We start from the raw sequence: 15,768 nt of genomic DNA, 5'->3' as shown, positions 1-15,768 counted from the left end.
GATTTAGCATTACGTCTTCCAGATTTATCCAGGTTTATCGTATTTGGCAGGATTTCCTTCTTTTTAAAGGCTAAATAATATTCCATTGTATGTATTTACCTCATTTTCTTTATTGATTTATCCATCAAGGACATTTTAGTTGTTTCCATGTCTTGGCTATTGTGAATAATATTGCAATGAACACAGTAGCACAATTAACTCTTCAAGATTCTGCTTTCACTTCCTTTGGATATATACTCAGAAGTGGGATTGCTGGATCATATGGTAGTTCTATCTTTAATTTTTTGAAGAAACTCTATACTTTTCTCCATAGCAGCTGCACCATTTTACATTTTTTCCAATAGTGTACAAGTAACAGAAGGACAAATACTGCATGATTCCAATTATATGAGGCATCCAAAATAGACTCATAGAAAGGGGAGAAGGACAAGGGGAGCACCATTTAACTGCATGAAGTTTCAGTTATGCAAGATAAATTCTAGAGATCTAATGTACAACATTTTGCCCATAGTGAACAATATTGTATTGACTGTTGGAATTGGCATTGCGATAGTCACCTTCACAAGAGCTGTTTCAGTGGCCAGTGAGGGGTAAAATACTGGTTTGTGTAGGTACAGAAGAAAGGAATTATCAAGAGACACTGAGGATGAGTTTCTGGAAGAATAACGTAGAAGGGACCAAAGGGGTGGACAATGATACGTGAAATCAAATTCTGTTTTTTAAAAAAATTTGAATTGAGTTGTTTCAACATGTTTTGATGAAATCAGATTATGCTCTCCCCATAAGAAAACATAATTAGAAGTTCTTTTGAAAACATGTAATCAGGATGAAGGGGTTAGAGAAATTGAAAAGGACAACCTTTTGTGTTTATCTCAATGGGAATGGTTTTGCCAGAGAGAGCAAAATACCTGAATCCCATTAGGTAAAATGCTCTCATCCCTGGACACATGGGTATACCAATGTCTCTACCCTTAGTCTCCTCTAGTTCTCTGTAGGTTACTAGTATCATTCTATTTGATACATTCTTTCTTTATATGAATACATTCAATTTTTGTCAAAGAATGTCTTGACCTTGGAGTATTGTTTCATAGGGACACTTTACATAACTCCTCCCTGGACTGTTATGAGTTAATCTCAACTTTAACTCTCCAACAGTGATACTAGTTTCTTTAAAATTAATGGCACAATAGTGACTTGTTACTTTTTCTTCCTGTTATTTATTTTTTTTAAATAGGCTTCTTACCCAACATGGGGCTTGAACTCACAACCCGAGATCAAGAGTCACACACTCTACCAACCGAACCACCCAGGCACCCCAGTAACTTATACTTCTTAAAGAAGTCCTTATTGTATCCCCTGTATATGAATAACAAATGAAATTTGGTAACAAACCTTACTAAGTTACTCCTAAAAATGTAAATGAGCAGGAATTGAAAGTCATCAGACTAATAATCTTTGTTAAGTTGTGGAATATAACTAATATTTAAACTTGTATTAAATATTAAATGTTTTTTTCATCATGCTATCTTGTCAAGAAAATGTTAACAAGAATATGTTCCGTAATTTTAAGTTTCTTCTTTTGCTGGTTAAAAGATTCAGCTTAAATTTAGTTTTCCTCCCCCAGATTCCTAAGTTAAATAAAAATGTTTAAATATGGAATGAAAAACCAGTAAAGGTGCAATGAATTTACAGAGATGGAACAATGTAGAGAAAGATTAAAAAAAAAAATCTGAGTCAGGGAAATACCTATTCCTGAATGATGTATTTAACTTGTTTGTTTTAATTTTATCTCCTCCCTCATCATCATTCTAAAAATAAAGTTGCTTCTGGTGCCTGGGTGGTGCAGTCGGTTAAGCATGGGGCTCTTGGTTTCAGCTCAGGTTGTGATCTCAGGTTCTTGAGTTCGAGCCCCATGTGGGGACTGTGCTCAGTGTGGAGTCTACTTAGGGTTCTCTCTCCATCTGCCCCTACCTACCCACCCCTCCTCTAAAATAAATAACCTTTAAAAAAATAAAAATAGAGTTTTTTCTTATGCTGTTCTTGTAATGCCTTTCATATTAAAAGCTAGTCTCACAATTACTTTATTTTAAACAACAGAATACTACTTAGGTAAGACATGTTCTTCTAGAATGACCTCAATCAAAACCCATGCTCATTTTGAACGAAACCATCAGTTGTAATTCAAAAATAAGTCAAAGGAATTTAACAAGTTTGAATGATTTTTCTCCTAAAGTGTGAATATCTCCGTTGCAAATAGGTGCATAATATTTTAATTAAGTTCTTTGAAGAACACTTGATAGAACTGTTTTGGGATTTATTATTATATAATAAGTGGTTTATGTTTTGAGATCACATATTCACACTTCTAAGACAAACTTTTAAAAAAAAATGGTCTTAATGTTATACGCATAGGATCAAATCTCCAGGGGCAGTATCAGTCCTAACTTGAAAAGGTGCTCTTTTTCACAACACAGATAGAAGTGAAGATGATGTATCCTTAAAAATGTGTTAGATGGCTCTAAAAATTGCCCTTATTTTTGACAAAGCCCGTGACATTAAAGATGCATTTGCAAAGATTGACTACAATTTTTAATGAAATACAATAGTAGGAAAAAATAAATATTTTTAAATGAATATATTTTAATAATAATGATGAACAATTATGCAAACTTTAACATTTGATTTGTCCCCTGATGATGGGCACCTCTCAAAGTCTTCATCATCTCAGGAATTGACATCTTCATTTTTATACTTGCTCAGGTCCTGGACCTCAGGGAGTCTTGAATTTTCTCCTTCTTTCATACCCTCCATCTATCACAAAACCCCACTGACTGTACATTCAAGAGATATTCAGAATCCTACCATTTCTCCTCATCACTTTTGTGCTTATGCATGTCCAAGCGTCCACCAAGTCTTGCCCAGATTACTGCAGCAGACTCTCACCTGGTCTCCCTGCTTTTGCTTTCACTCTTCCCCTAATAATCTAATATAATGTAGCAGCCAAAGTGATCCTTTTATGTATTTTTTTAAAGATTTATTTATTTATTTTAGAGGGTAGGGGGAAGGGGCAGAGGAAGAGAAAGAGGGAGAAAGAGAATGTCAAGCAGATTCCCTGCTGATTGTGGAGCCCGACGCAGGACTCAGTCTCACGAACCTGAGATCATGACCTGAGCTGAAACAAAGAGTTGGACACTTAACAGACTGCACCACCCATGCGCCCCACCAAAGTGATCCTTTTAAAACAGAAGTCAGATCATGTTAATTCTCTGCTCAGAATAACTCTGTGAACTATTTCTCTCAGGGAAAAACCAAACTGTTAGAAATGGTCTGCAAAACCCTTTTGTTCTGGCCCACCTCTAAGCGATCTGTCCATTGCCTGGTACACTTGCCCTCACTTTCAAAGATGCAGCCAGGAAGACCTCCTTACTTTTTCTCAACATAGCAAACACAATTCCACCTATGGACTTTGCACTTGCTGTTTCCTCTGTCAAGAATGTTCTTTCTGGGGAGCCTGGGTGGCTCAGTTGGTTAAGCGACTGCCTTCAGCTCAGGTCATGATCCCAGGGTCCTGGGATTGAGCCCCATATTAGGCTCCTTGCTCAGCAGAGAGTCTGATTCTCCTTCTGCCTCTGCTGCTCCCCCTGCTTGTACTCTCTCTCTGTCAAATAAATAAATAAAATCTTAAAAAAAAGGTTCTTTCTCAGAAACCCAATTTATTCTCTCCCTCATCAATTATATCTCTGATCAAATGTCTTGTTATTAGAAACTTCTCTAGTCATCTTTTTTTTCTTTTAAAGATTTTATTTATTTATTTGACAGAGAGAGACACAACGAGAGAGGGAACAGAAGTAGGGGGAGTGGGAGAGGGAGAAGCAGGTTTCCTGCTGAGCAGGGAGCCCGATGTGGGGTTCGATCCCAGGACCCTGGGATCATGACCTGAGCCGAAGGCAGACACTTAATGACTAAGGCACCGAGGCTCCCCCTTTCTCTGGTCATCTTATAGGAAAATAGTATATTGTACATTTCCTGTCTGAGACCTGAAATTATCCAATTATCCAAGTAGCCCTCATTCCTTTTAGTGGGAGATGGATAGAGAGATCAGAGTTTGGACAAAGGATTGCCATTCCTAATAGGTTGATAATTGTTTCTATAATTTTCCAATAAACAGCACTAGAAAATATGTATGTGTATTCTATCATCTATCTATCTATCTATCTATCTATCTATCTATCTATCTATCTATCTACCATCTATCTATCTATCATCTATCTATCTATCATCTATTATCTCTCTATATAAATATAGACATGCATGGAGAAGATATAGATATATATTTTAAAAATAAAATATCTGATTTTTACATGAAATTTCTACTCATATTCAGTATAACTTAACCTTTCCTTTTTATATGCATATCTCCTCTCCCCCACATTGAGCATCCTGAATTCAAGGATACTAGGGATGATAAAATTAGAATTGTTGATTTTATCCTACATTACACACACAGCATCTTTAGAATAATAATACAAACATTAGCACCAATTTAGTTTAAAAAAGAGTTTTTTTGCAAATGCTCTACCCATTGTCCTGTTTATTCACCGTTGTAGTATACCCAGTGTCAGAACAGGCAGCCAGCACATTCTGTACTCTCTTCTTTATGTCCTCCATTGATTTTGATTCTATAGGTAAATCACTAATCTCTAATCTTTACCACCAGTCCTATGTCAAGGTCTTTGCAGTCATTTTGGTTGTCTGAAGGTCATTATTTAGCAAATTTTGAGTTAAGACTCATCAGAGAAACATTACCTGAGACCTTGCATGCTGATGACAGATTTTCTGCAAACTGTATACTTGACAGTAATCTTGACTACATATAAAGTCTTTATCATTTCTTTTTTCATTTCTTTTGATTTATAAAATGTTTCTATTTTTTAAAAAAATCTTCTATTTCCCTTAAGATACTCCCTAGTTATTTGCTCCTCATTCTTTATTTCAGACACAATTGCTTTTTTTAAATTTCTAATTCTTCCCTGATTCTGTCAGCCCATTTCTTAGTTACACTGTTCTTTCATATTTTTATTTTATTTTATTTTGTTTTTCTAAAGATTTACTTATTTATTTTAGAGAGAGAGATAGAGAGGATGCAAGTGGGGGGAGGGGCAGAGAGAGAGGAGAGAACCTCAAGCAGACTCCCCACTGAAAGCAAGCCCCATACAGGGCTCGATCTCATGACCCTGAGATCATGACCTGAGTGAAAACCAAAAGTTGGATGCTCAACCAAATGAACCATCCAGGCACCCCATTTAAAAAAAAAAAAAAGATTTATTTATTTGAGAGAGAGAGAGAGCTTTCATATTTTAGATGACTTTTCCTTTGTCTTTTTATCTATTTTGATGTACTGATGTTTTGTGGTCATTTCTTCCAATTTGCCTTCATTGTCTTTATGGATGTTATTTATTTTGTCTCTTAGTGTATCTTTCCTTCTTAAAATAATTTTGGATGGGAGTCACTTTTGTTGTATTTGTGTTTATGAAATTGATTTCATTAAAGTTTAAGATAGCATTTCTAACTTGCATCTAAATTTCTCTCATTTGTTGTTTTTATGAAGAGTTGAAGAATATAGCAATTTATGTCATGAGAATTCCTAATTGATTCTCTCCTTCGATGTATTCTGCCTCCTTTTTCTTTTGCCTCTATTGTTTCCATTTTGAGTTTTAGTCATAGACATTTCTCCTGAGCATAGATTATTGTCATGGAAAAGAGATTAGACTAGTTCCCAGAGTTCATAGGATGTAGAATGCTCTACATCTTTGGGCCTTATCATAGATACCCTGTTCTCACTCAATCGTACACCATCCTAGTTTTGCTGCTATTCTCAAAATGATTTGTTGACCTTTCATGTAAGGCCCTGTTGGTTATTTGGTAGTTCTCAAGTTTTACGAGATGCCCCTTTCCTTGCTTCTCCTATTGTCATGCAAACATCAGGTATCAGGGTCCATCTGCCCCCTCATACCTTCTTGCATTTTGGTAATCATGTGGGTACATTGTCAATTTTTTTCCCTGTCCATGTCTTTTTGTTTGACTATCCTAGTTGCTCTATATGTTTGTTCTCTTTCCAGAATTCTCCTCTGACTTTAATTAACTGAATTGACGTTACCTGATATCAAAATTATGAGGAGAAAGAAAAGAACTACAAATCTAGAAAAAATATGATGTTTTGTTCAAAAGTTGTGTAATTAAAAAAAAGTTGTGTAATTATGGATGTCTGTGAGCATCTTATTTATATATTGATTGATGTTATTTAATCATAAAATATCACCGACCAAAAGATTGGAATAAATTTGCTCCCACATATGGAAAGTAAAGAAAAATCTAGGGAGCTCCACTACTGTTCAACTACTGGCCTATTTTTGTTCTTGTATTTGCATAGGGGGTTGAGGAGGGACTTGTTGTGAAGTCTGACAGAATAATGGAATGCCTGCATAGTGTCTTTATGTCTTCCCTCTTACCTGTGAGAAACACACTTTGTGTTCTGAGCTTCCATACTTTTTATTTTATTTTATTTTATTTATTTTATTTTAGCTTCCATACTTTAAGTTTTACAAAGGCATGCCCCCAGATGAAGGGGGTGGACCACTTTGATGTGTGATGTTTCAGGTCTGACCATAAGCAATTATAAGGACTTAACCTGGCAGGCTTCATGGAGGAGAGCTGCCCTCCCTACACCAGACATTTTTTTTTTCCCACTCTGCCTCAGTATTCAGTTATTTTCCACTCTTAGGCCTCCCCCTTCTCTTCCCGTCTGGTCCTTGAGTCCTCAAAATGTCTTGGGCCCCCTTGTCAGTGAAAGGATCCTTGCATATGTGCTGATCCATCTAACACGGTTCCATAGGGAAGAATAGAACCCTGTGGGAGCCTGCACTGCCTCCTGGGAGCCTCCTACTTAGACTGTTGTAGTACGTAACTCAAGGACTGGCTGTTACTTTCGTTTTGACATATCTTGATGGACCACTCTGACACCTGGCAATCTGGCCTTCTCCCGTTCAGTTCAGCTCTTGATGGTGGTGAAGGGGTTCAGGACAGTTTCCCCAGAATATGCTACTTTGGCATGTGGATTATTTTGAGCCGAAGGCATTTGAGACCCTATGGGCTCAAGAGAAACTTTTTTCTCTCCCTTAACCACACAGAAGAATCTAAATTGGGGGTCTTTGGCAGAATAAGGGCTATTATCTGTATCATAGGGCAAACACTTAATTACCAAACATCTGTTCTTCTTTTCGCCCTATGAAATGTGCTCCTTTCCTCTGAAATCCCAGACCCCTCTTTCCTTCTTCTTATTTCAGAATGGCATATATGTCTAATTTTGCCTGACTGTCTTTGGAATTTCCATGTCGGTGTGGATTCCCCATAGGTACATCTATTGAATTTGACTTTCTCCTATTAATCTGTCTCATGTCAATTTGATTCTTAGTCCAGCTGGAAGGACCTTTGAGGGGCAGGAATTCTTGTTTTTAGTCAGGGGGTAAATTTTTCTAACTCTGGGTATCTGTATTAAGAAGGCTACTTGCCTGCATATGTATGACATTCCTAGTAATAATCTGAATTTGTCTTACGTTTCTTTCTTCTTTGGTTTAGAACTCAAGTGAGGAAAAGAGGAGTGTTATACATTGACCTCCTCAAAACCCTAACATCTGCTGCACTGGGCTGAAATCTTGAACAATAAACAAGAGTGAAATTTAGGAAACAAAATGGTAACTTGAATATTAAGTTTTTGTTGGGCTGGGTACATAGGGTCAAATTCTGGCAATTTGTAGCAGCTTATATTGTGCATTACAGCTGGATTTTACTGTAGTATAATAACTAGCTTTTAACTGGTAAGGCCTGGACCAACACTTTTTGGGCTTTGATCCCATGTGATTTTTGACTTCTCTGTATCATTTCAGCTTATGGAAGCTTTGACCACAATCAAGGGGTTGTTTTAATCTTGCTTGCATTGACCGTAAGCAAGAATGTCCAGGCCTCAGCAAAATCATGGTGTGCTGGGAGTTGACGAAGGCCATGGAGGAACAGGTTGGAAATAAAGCAATGCCTGTACTCCCACCACTTGAGAAAAAGCAGTGGCAGAATAAAATGGTACTGAGAGCTTGGGATATACAAAAGCTGAGGAAAATAAAGGTTTTAATCTGAAGATAGGAGTCACATAACCTGTTACCAGCTTTGTCAATAATAAATTGGCTTATTTTTTCTTCATCTGTCTTACCTTTTCTCTCTCTTTTTTTTTTTAAGTTAAAAATTCCTTAATTTTTTAATTCCTGGTACCACTGCCACAATTGACAGGGCAATAAACCCCATGTAATGAAAATGAAAAAGACAAAGCTACAACAGATAAAAGACCTCAGGAATGTACATGTCACTGACAGCACAGCACAGTAATCAGTAGCTGCACTTTCTGTAAACTGTGGTTACGACAGTCCGGAACAAGAAGGAGTTCCACTACCTTCCCTGACTATGGACCATCGTTCTTTCTCTGGCAGATTTTTACAGTTCCCCTAACGCATTTGGGAAGACTGTCTCAAAGTAACCTGCAGCTTTCCTGACAACTCCTCGCTCTCTCTCCTGTTAAGAACTGTAGCCCTTTTCTTCCGAAAAATTGTTAGAACCTTTTGCTACCATATCCACCTCTTCACCACCAGATCCATAACCACCACTGTAGGGACTGCCCGAGCTTCTTCTACCAAAACAGCCCCCCTTCATGGGTCCAAAATTTGATTGCTGTTGTCCACTATAATTTCCACAATCATTATAGTTCCTGCCACCACCATAGTTACCATCTCCAAAATTTTCTCCATCATTGTGACCATCATATCCTCCACCACCACCGCCATATCTGCCTCCTTGGTTTCCATATCCTGGTCCTCCACCACCATCGCCTCCTCTACTGCTATAACCAGGACCACCACCATGGTTGCCACCATCACCTCCAAATCCCTTATATCCACCATCACCTCCTCCCTAACTACCTCTGCTGCCACCACTTTCACCACCATAGCCTCGTCTTCCACCGAAGTTTCCACCACCTCCAAAGTCTCCTCCACGGCCCATAAGGTTGCCAGATCCACCTCCACGGCCTCTTTGTGATCCAACCGATACATTTCTTGTTCAGAAAGGGCCTTTTTTCACTTCGCAATTATGCCCATTAATACTGTAGTATTTCCGAACAACAGTTTTATCGACTGTATCATGATCATTAAAAATTACAAAAGCAAATCCTCTCTTTTTTCCACTCTGCCTGTCTTCCATAACTTCTATGGTTTCAATCTTGCCATGCTTTTCAAAGTAGTCTCTCAAATTAAATTCTTCTGTGTTTTCTTTAATACCACCAATGAAAATTTTCTTCACTGTTAGATGGGCATCAGGCTTTACAGAACCCTTTCTAGAAACAGCTCTTTGGTTCCACTACATGCCCCTCAACCTTGTATGGTTGGGCACACATTGCTTCAACCACCTCTTCAACACAAGAGTAAGTCACAAAACCAAAACCCCTGGAACGTTTTGTTTGGGGGGGTCTTTCATCACCACACAATCTGTAAGTGTGCCCCATTTTTCAGAATGTTCTCTTAAACTATCATCTGTAGTTTCAAAGCTCAAGCCACCAATTAGCAGTTTTCTCAACTGCTCTGGTTCCTTTGGATTGTGGCCTTCCTGCCCCTCAGTAGGGTTCTTAAATGTAAGAACTGTATTGACATTTATCTAAATAGAAGTTATGTGTAACTTAACTGCATAGGAAGGAAGCTCATCAGAATTAAAAATAGCCAAATAGAGCTGAAATTGAATATGACCAAATCACACATACCAAAAGACAAAATGAACAAAATTCCAAGAAGGGCATTTAAAGAAAGGCTCAAACTAAGAAAAGGCATAGTGCTTCATTCATTATGTAGTAGTCACAGACATTAAAGATGAATAAATAAATATGGTACAATTTAATGGAGAGCATCACAATGGTACCTTGCCATTAGAATGTCCTACTTCTTTTTTTTCAGTGTTGAAACCTTGCTTGCTTTACTTGGTGAATTTCACAGGATTTTGTTAAATGATGTTGCAGGTATCCTTAAATTTCTATAATACAACAGAAAATCTGGTTGACATCCAGCTTATTAGGCAACATAAAAGTAAAAGTTAAATGAAAAGATTGAAATAAGTAGAACAGTATTTGTTATTATCTGGCACTGTTGATATTATAAAGTAACACAGAACACATTGCTATAGAAAGAAAAAAACAGGTAAGATTTTTCTTAAGTAGAGAGTACTTATGTTTCCTAACCAAGTCTATAACATGATTTCAGTAGTTTAGGTTGACTTCCTTTAAGACTGCCTTTCAATTTTATTGAAATATAAAATTACATAATTTTATTTATATATAATTGAATATAAATTATATAATTTCTGTGTAAATTCTTCTCTGAGCTTTTAGTGATGCTGAGATATACACAGTTTATGATGATTTTTAATACTTTAAGACATTAAAAACTATGCTAGATTGGGGTGCCTGGGTGGCTCAGTCGTTAAGCATCTACCTTCGGCTCAGGTCATGATCCTGGGGTCCTGGGATTGAGCCCCGCATCGGGCTCCCTGCTTGGTGGGGAGCCTGCTTCTCCCTCTCCCACTCCCCCTGCTTGTGTTCCCTCTCTTGCTGTGTCTCTTTCTGTCAAATAAATAAATAAATAAGTAAATATCTAAAAATAAACCCCATGCTATATTAAAATTATGAAATCTGAATGAAGGGGGGGAAATCAGAGGGGGAGACGAACCATGAGAAATGATGGACTCTGAAAAACAAACTGAGGGTTCTAGAGGGGAGGGGAGTGGGGGGATGGGTTAGCCTGGTGATGGGTATTAAAGAGGGCGCGTTCTGCATGGAGCACTGGGTGTTATGCACAATGAATCATGGAACACTACATCAAAAACTAATGATGTAATGTATGGTGATTAACATAACAATAAAAAATTAAAAAAATAAAATAAAATTATGAAATCTGATGTGAAAACAGGGATGATTTTCTTGTTTTTACAGCAGTCAAAATTTGTCAATACCTTTTGGAATTCAGTTTCTGGTACTGCAGCATTTTTTATTAAAGTCCAATAATTATTTGGATTATTTGATTTATTATAATATACTCACTTAGACGTAACTCATTATCTCTGCCTCTCACTTCTCTCCACCTATCCTGTATATCCTACAGTGTTTCTGTATTGATTGCTGGGATGCCATTCAACCAGTCAAGTAATTCATACACTTGGAATCATTCTTCAGGTTTTCTTTCCCTTATCTGCTATATTCAATTGGCCAAGCTATTTTGTAGATATTTCCCATTAAATATTTCTTATTTTTTCTCACATTTTTCTACAGCCATTATCTGTAATTATGTCATTATATTTTATCTAGATTACAGAAAGGAATTACCATTATTCTCACTTCTTTGTCTGCCTCCTGTATTCATCCTAATCTATCCTACTCCCTCGCTGTTGGCAGAGCGATCTTTCTAAAATATAAAGGATCATATTAATCTTCTGATTGAAGCCACTGGTAGGTCCTTTTTGCTAATAATATGAAGTTACATTTATTAGCTTAGCATAAAACAGTCTCCAAAAACTAGTATTTATCTGCAATTCTAGTCCCATTCATCCTTTTTCTCTCCCTCATATCCTGTTCTTCATGTATAGAAAGCCATGTTTAGGTCCCAGAAAATATACTCATGCCTTTGTTCATGTTATATTAGACTGGACTTCTTTTCTTCCTCTGATTGACCTCAATTCCATTTGTCCTTTAAGGTCTATATTAACTTTTTTCTCTTCTTTGAAGACTTGCCCTGTCTTCCTAGCCAATGTCAGGTGGTTTATAGTATTTGTCATACCCGGTTAGCTTGATTTTTTTGAATTCCATCTCTCCTGAGTTCTACTGGCTTATGGTTTATTTATATCTCTTGTCTTGCCATATTATCTCCAAATTCTTCTATCTCTGCTTTGGTCTTTTGGTTTATAGATTTATTTTTTGTATTAGTTTCTATTTTAATGACTATATTATGGGCTTAGTTTTTATTTACTGTGTGAAGAGATTTTTTCTGGCTGATGTTTTTTATGTGCCATCTGCCTTTCCTGTTTTCTTTTTCCTTTTGTCATTGGGACATCTTACATTCCCTTTGTTTTCTTTGTGATTATTTACCTTTCTGTAAGATGAGTTCTTCTTGGACGGAGATGTTTATATTGAGAAGGGGATAAAGTTGAATTTCTAGCTGGTGAGAATTGTCTGTGACACATATTGTGTGTGTGTGTGTGTGTGAGTGTGTGTGTGTAAGAGAGAGAGAGAAAGGGATAGAGAGAGGGAAAAATCTTTTAGGCTTCAATCCTCCCCATGCAACAGAGCTTGGAGGCCATAGGGTAGTCTTCACCATGCCTCACTTATAGACCTTTCTCTGAAAATCTAGCTTGTCTGTCAAGTGATTTTTATTGTTCTAAACAAGGGGTTATTTGGCATTAGGTGTGTGCCACTTTCTTCCGAGCAAGTTGCTTTACTGCATTGTCTGATGTCAACAGCAATGGGCATCCTCTCTTAATGTCTTGTGACATTTCTTTTTTTTTTTTTTAAGATTTTATTTATTTATTTGAGAGAGAGAGAATGAGAGACAGAGAGCACGAGAGGGAAGAGGGTCAGAGGGAGAAGCAGACCCCTTGCCGAGCAGAGAGCCCGATGCGGGACTCGATCCCGGGACTCCAGGATCATGACCTGAGCCGAAGGCAGTTGTCCAACCAACTGAGCCACCCAGGCGCCCCGTGACATTTCTTTTTGACCTTGATTGCTATTGTAGTCCAGGAATGTAGATATCTCTTAATTTCATAGAAGATGGTATTTGGGTTTTTCATCCTTGTTCTTCCAATCAGTTTTAAGTTATTTCTGAGAAGGGAAGTGGGTGATGCCATCTTTCTCTGTAATATTAAAATAAAAGTGAATTCACTGTACTAAAAATATTAATTTCAAATGGATTTCATTTTACAGACTGAGCATCTTGAGCATAGGAAACTTTATATAATATGATATAATTTATATATATATATATATATTTTAAGCCTCATTGCACAGTCTAAATCTTGCTACCTTGCAGAGTTTAATGCACACTAACTGATGAATGAGTTTAGACAAGTCAAAAGGATGGTGGCAGCACTACAAATTAAAGCCATTATAGCCAGAGGAAAAACCCTACAGCACAGATACCAATTACAAAGCGTTCAGCATCCACCCCCGGAAATCGGAGGGGGAGACGAACCATGAGAGACTATGGACTCTGAGAAACAAACTGAGGGTTCTAGAGGGGAGGGGCGTGGGAGGATGGGTTAGCCTGGTGATGGGTATTAAAGAGGGCACGTTCTGCATGGAGCCCTGGGTGTTATACGAAAACAATGAATCATGGAACACTACATCAAAAACTAATGATGTAATGCATGGGGATTAACATAACATAATAAAATAAAATTTAAAAAGAATAAATAAATACCTTTCTAAAAAACATTTTAGTGAATATTTGAAAAAAAACCAAAAACAAAATGTACAGCATCTGGAGGGCACCTGGGGGCGGAGTCAGTTAAACTTCTGACTCTTGGTTTCCGCTCAGGTCATGATCTCAAGATCAAGTCCTGCGGTGTGGCTCCCAGACTCTGCTTGAGTTTTTCCCTCCCTCCCCCTCTGCCCCTCCTACTCAAGCTAAAATAAATAAATAAATCTTAAAAATAAAAAGTGTACAGCATCTGGGAACCAGTTTATTTTGTGGGATTTACTTAACTATAATTTTGTATTTTTTCATTTTCTCAACTTTAAGAATAACTGTTTTTTTAGGTTTCAAGATTTTTTAAAGACTTTAAGTCATTCAACCTTAGAACCACAGTTCCCTTTTCCAGGCAGACTTCCTTAAATATCTACTTTCTTTTTTTTTTTTTTAAAGATCTCATTTTTTATTTGCAGAAAGAGACACAGCGAGAGACGGAACACAGGCAGGGAGAGTGGGAGAGGGAGAAGCAGGCTTCTCGCCCAGCAGGGAGCCTGACCCCAGGACCCTGGGATCATGACCTGAGCTGAAGGCAGACGCTTAAAGACTGAGCCACCCAGGCGCCCCTTAAATATCTACTTTCAAAAGCTTACTTGCCACATGTTGTCTCTGTCTTTCTCTGAACTTTTAGAGAAAACATATTTTTTCCCTCTGTGATATTGAGATACACAAAAGTCTTCCATTATCCTGAGTTTTAGCAACCCCTTGATACCTGATAAATTATATTTTTAGGCTCAAAGTGTCTGTAACGCATGTGTCTTTTCTGTGGGGTCCTTTGATAGTATCATGGGCAGTACTGAATGACGATTAAGAGCCTGGGCTCTGAAATCAGACATTCTTGGTTTTAAATTCAGACTCCCCCACATTCTATTGACCTTATGCATGGTTTTAACGACTCTGTCTTAGTTTCTTTATTTATGAAAGGAGAAAAATAATACATACCTATTTCATAGGGTTATCTATATTATTCTTGCATGTAAATATTAAACACCAAGGGTAAAATATGCTTCCCTAATTCATGCTACCTGAAACTTATTTACTATTGGTACTTTAGCAATCTTTCATTTGGGAGTGACTTTTAAACTCAGGGTTTAGCTAATTATAGAAAACCTAATCAAGGCTGCCGAGATTTAGTTCTAATAATAATACTTTACTTTTTCTCTGCAAATTCTTCAGGGGCTCTGCTCATTCAGACATTCTGTTCCAGCCACCCTCAGTACTAAAGCTTCTGGACAATGCCTGTCTCACACGGAGTCATTGTTCCACAGTATAAAACAGTTGTATTTTCTTTTTTTTTAAAATATTTTATTTATTTATTTGACAGAGAGAAACACAGTGAGAGAGGGAACACAAGCAGGGGGAGTGGGAGAGGGAGAAGCAGGCTTCCCGTGGAGCAGGGAGCCCAGTGTGGGGCTCCATCCCAGGATCTTAGGATCATGACCTGAGCTGAAGGCAGACTCTTAGCGACTGAGCCACCCAGGCACCCTCTTTTTTTTTTGATGTTGAACAAGGTAGATGGAAAAGATGGGATAAGAGAATTTATAATTAAAGACATATTTCTGTTTTCATGATCAGATATCCCTTTCAAACTTTTAAGTGTAAATTTTGAATCTTATAAAAAAATGAGTGAACCAAGTTCAGTATTATGGTATACTAAGAAGTATATTACAATGTTGTTCATAAGGAAAAAGTGGCTATATATTATAAATAAACATATTTATTTTATAAATTCTATAAATATATTTAACATACAAATATTAACAATATGAAATATATAAACATATTTTCTTTTTAAATTTTTTTTAAAGATTTTATTTATTTATTTGGGAGAAAGAGATAGAGTGCAAGAGGGGGTGGGGAGGGACAGAGGGAGAGGGAGAAGCAGGGAGCCCAACGCAGGGCTCGATCCCAGGACCCTGAGATTATAACCTGAGCTGAAGGCAGACGCTTAACCGATGGAGCCACCCAGGTGCCCTTAAGCATATTTTCTATTAATATCATTTATTTATGTTCTTTAAATGATACTATTTCACCAAATTTAGATCTAAACATATAATGTATAAAAGTGGCATAACAATTTGCCAGTTTGAAAAGATGTCACAACTTATATTTTTAAATGTTTAGTTGAAGTATAACATACATAGAGGAAAGGACATATATCATAACTCTA

General features: G+C 37.2%; 1 pseudogene; it reads right to left on the bottom strand.

Annotated features, from left to right (window-relative positions):
- Positions 1–8,653: 8,653 nt before the first annotated feature.
- LOC110578847 lies at positions 8,654–14,200 on the bottom strand (annotated as a pseudogene).
- Between the last annotated feature and the right edge of the window lie 1,568 nt (positions 14,201–15,768).

The sequence above is a fragment of the Neomonachus schauinslandi genome, chromosome 4 (genome assembly GCF_002201575.2).
Source record: "Neomonachus schauinslandi chromosome 4, ASM220157v2, whole genome shotgun sequence".
Lineage (NCBI taxonomy): Eukaryota > Metazoa > Chordata > Mammalia > Carnivora > Phocidae > Neomonachus > Neomonachus schauinslandi.
The sequence above is the reverse complement of the archived record's forward strand: the minus strand, read 5'-3'. Positions and strand labels throughout refer to the sequence as shown.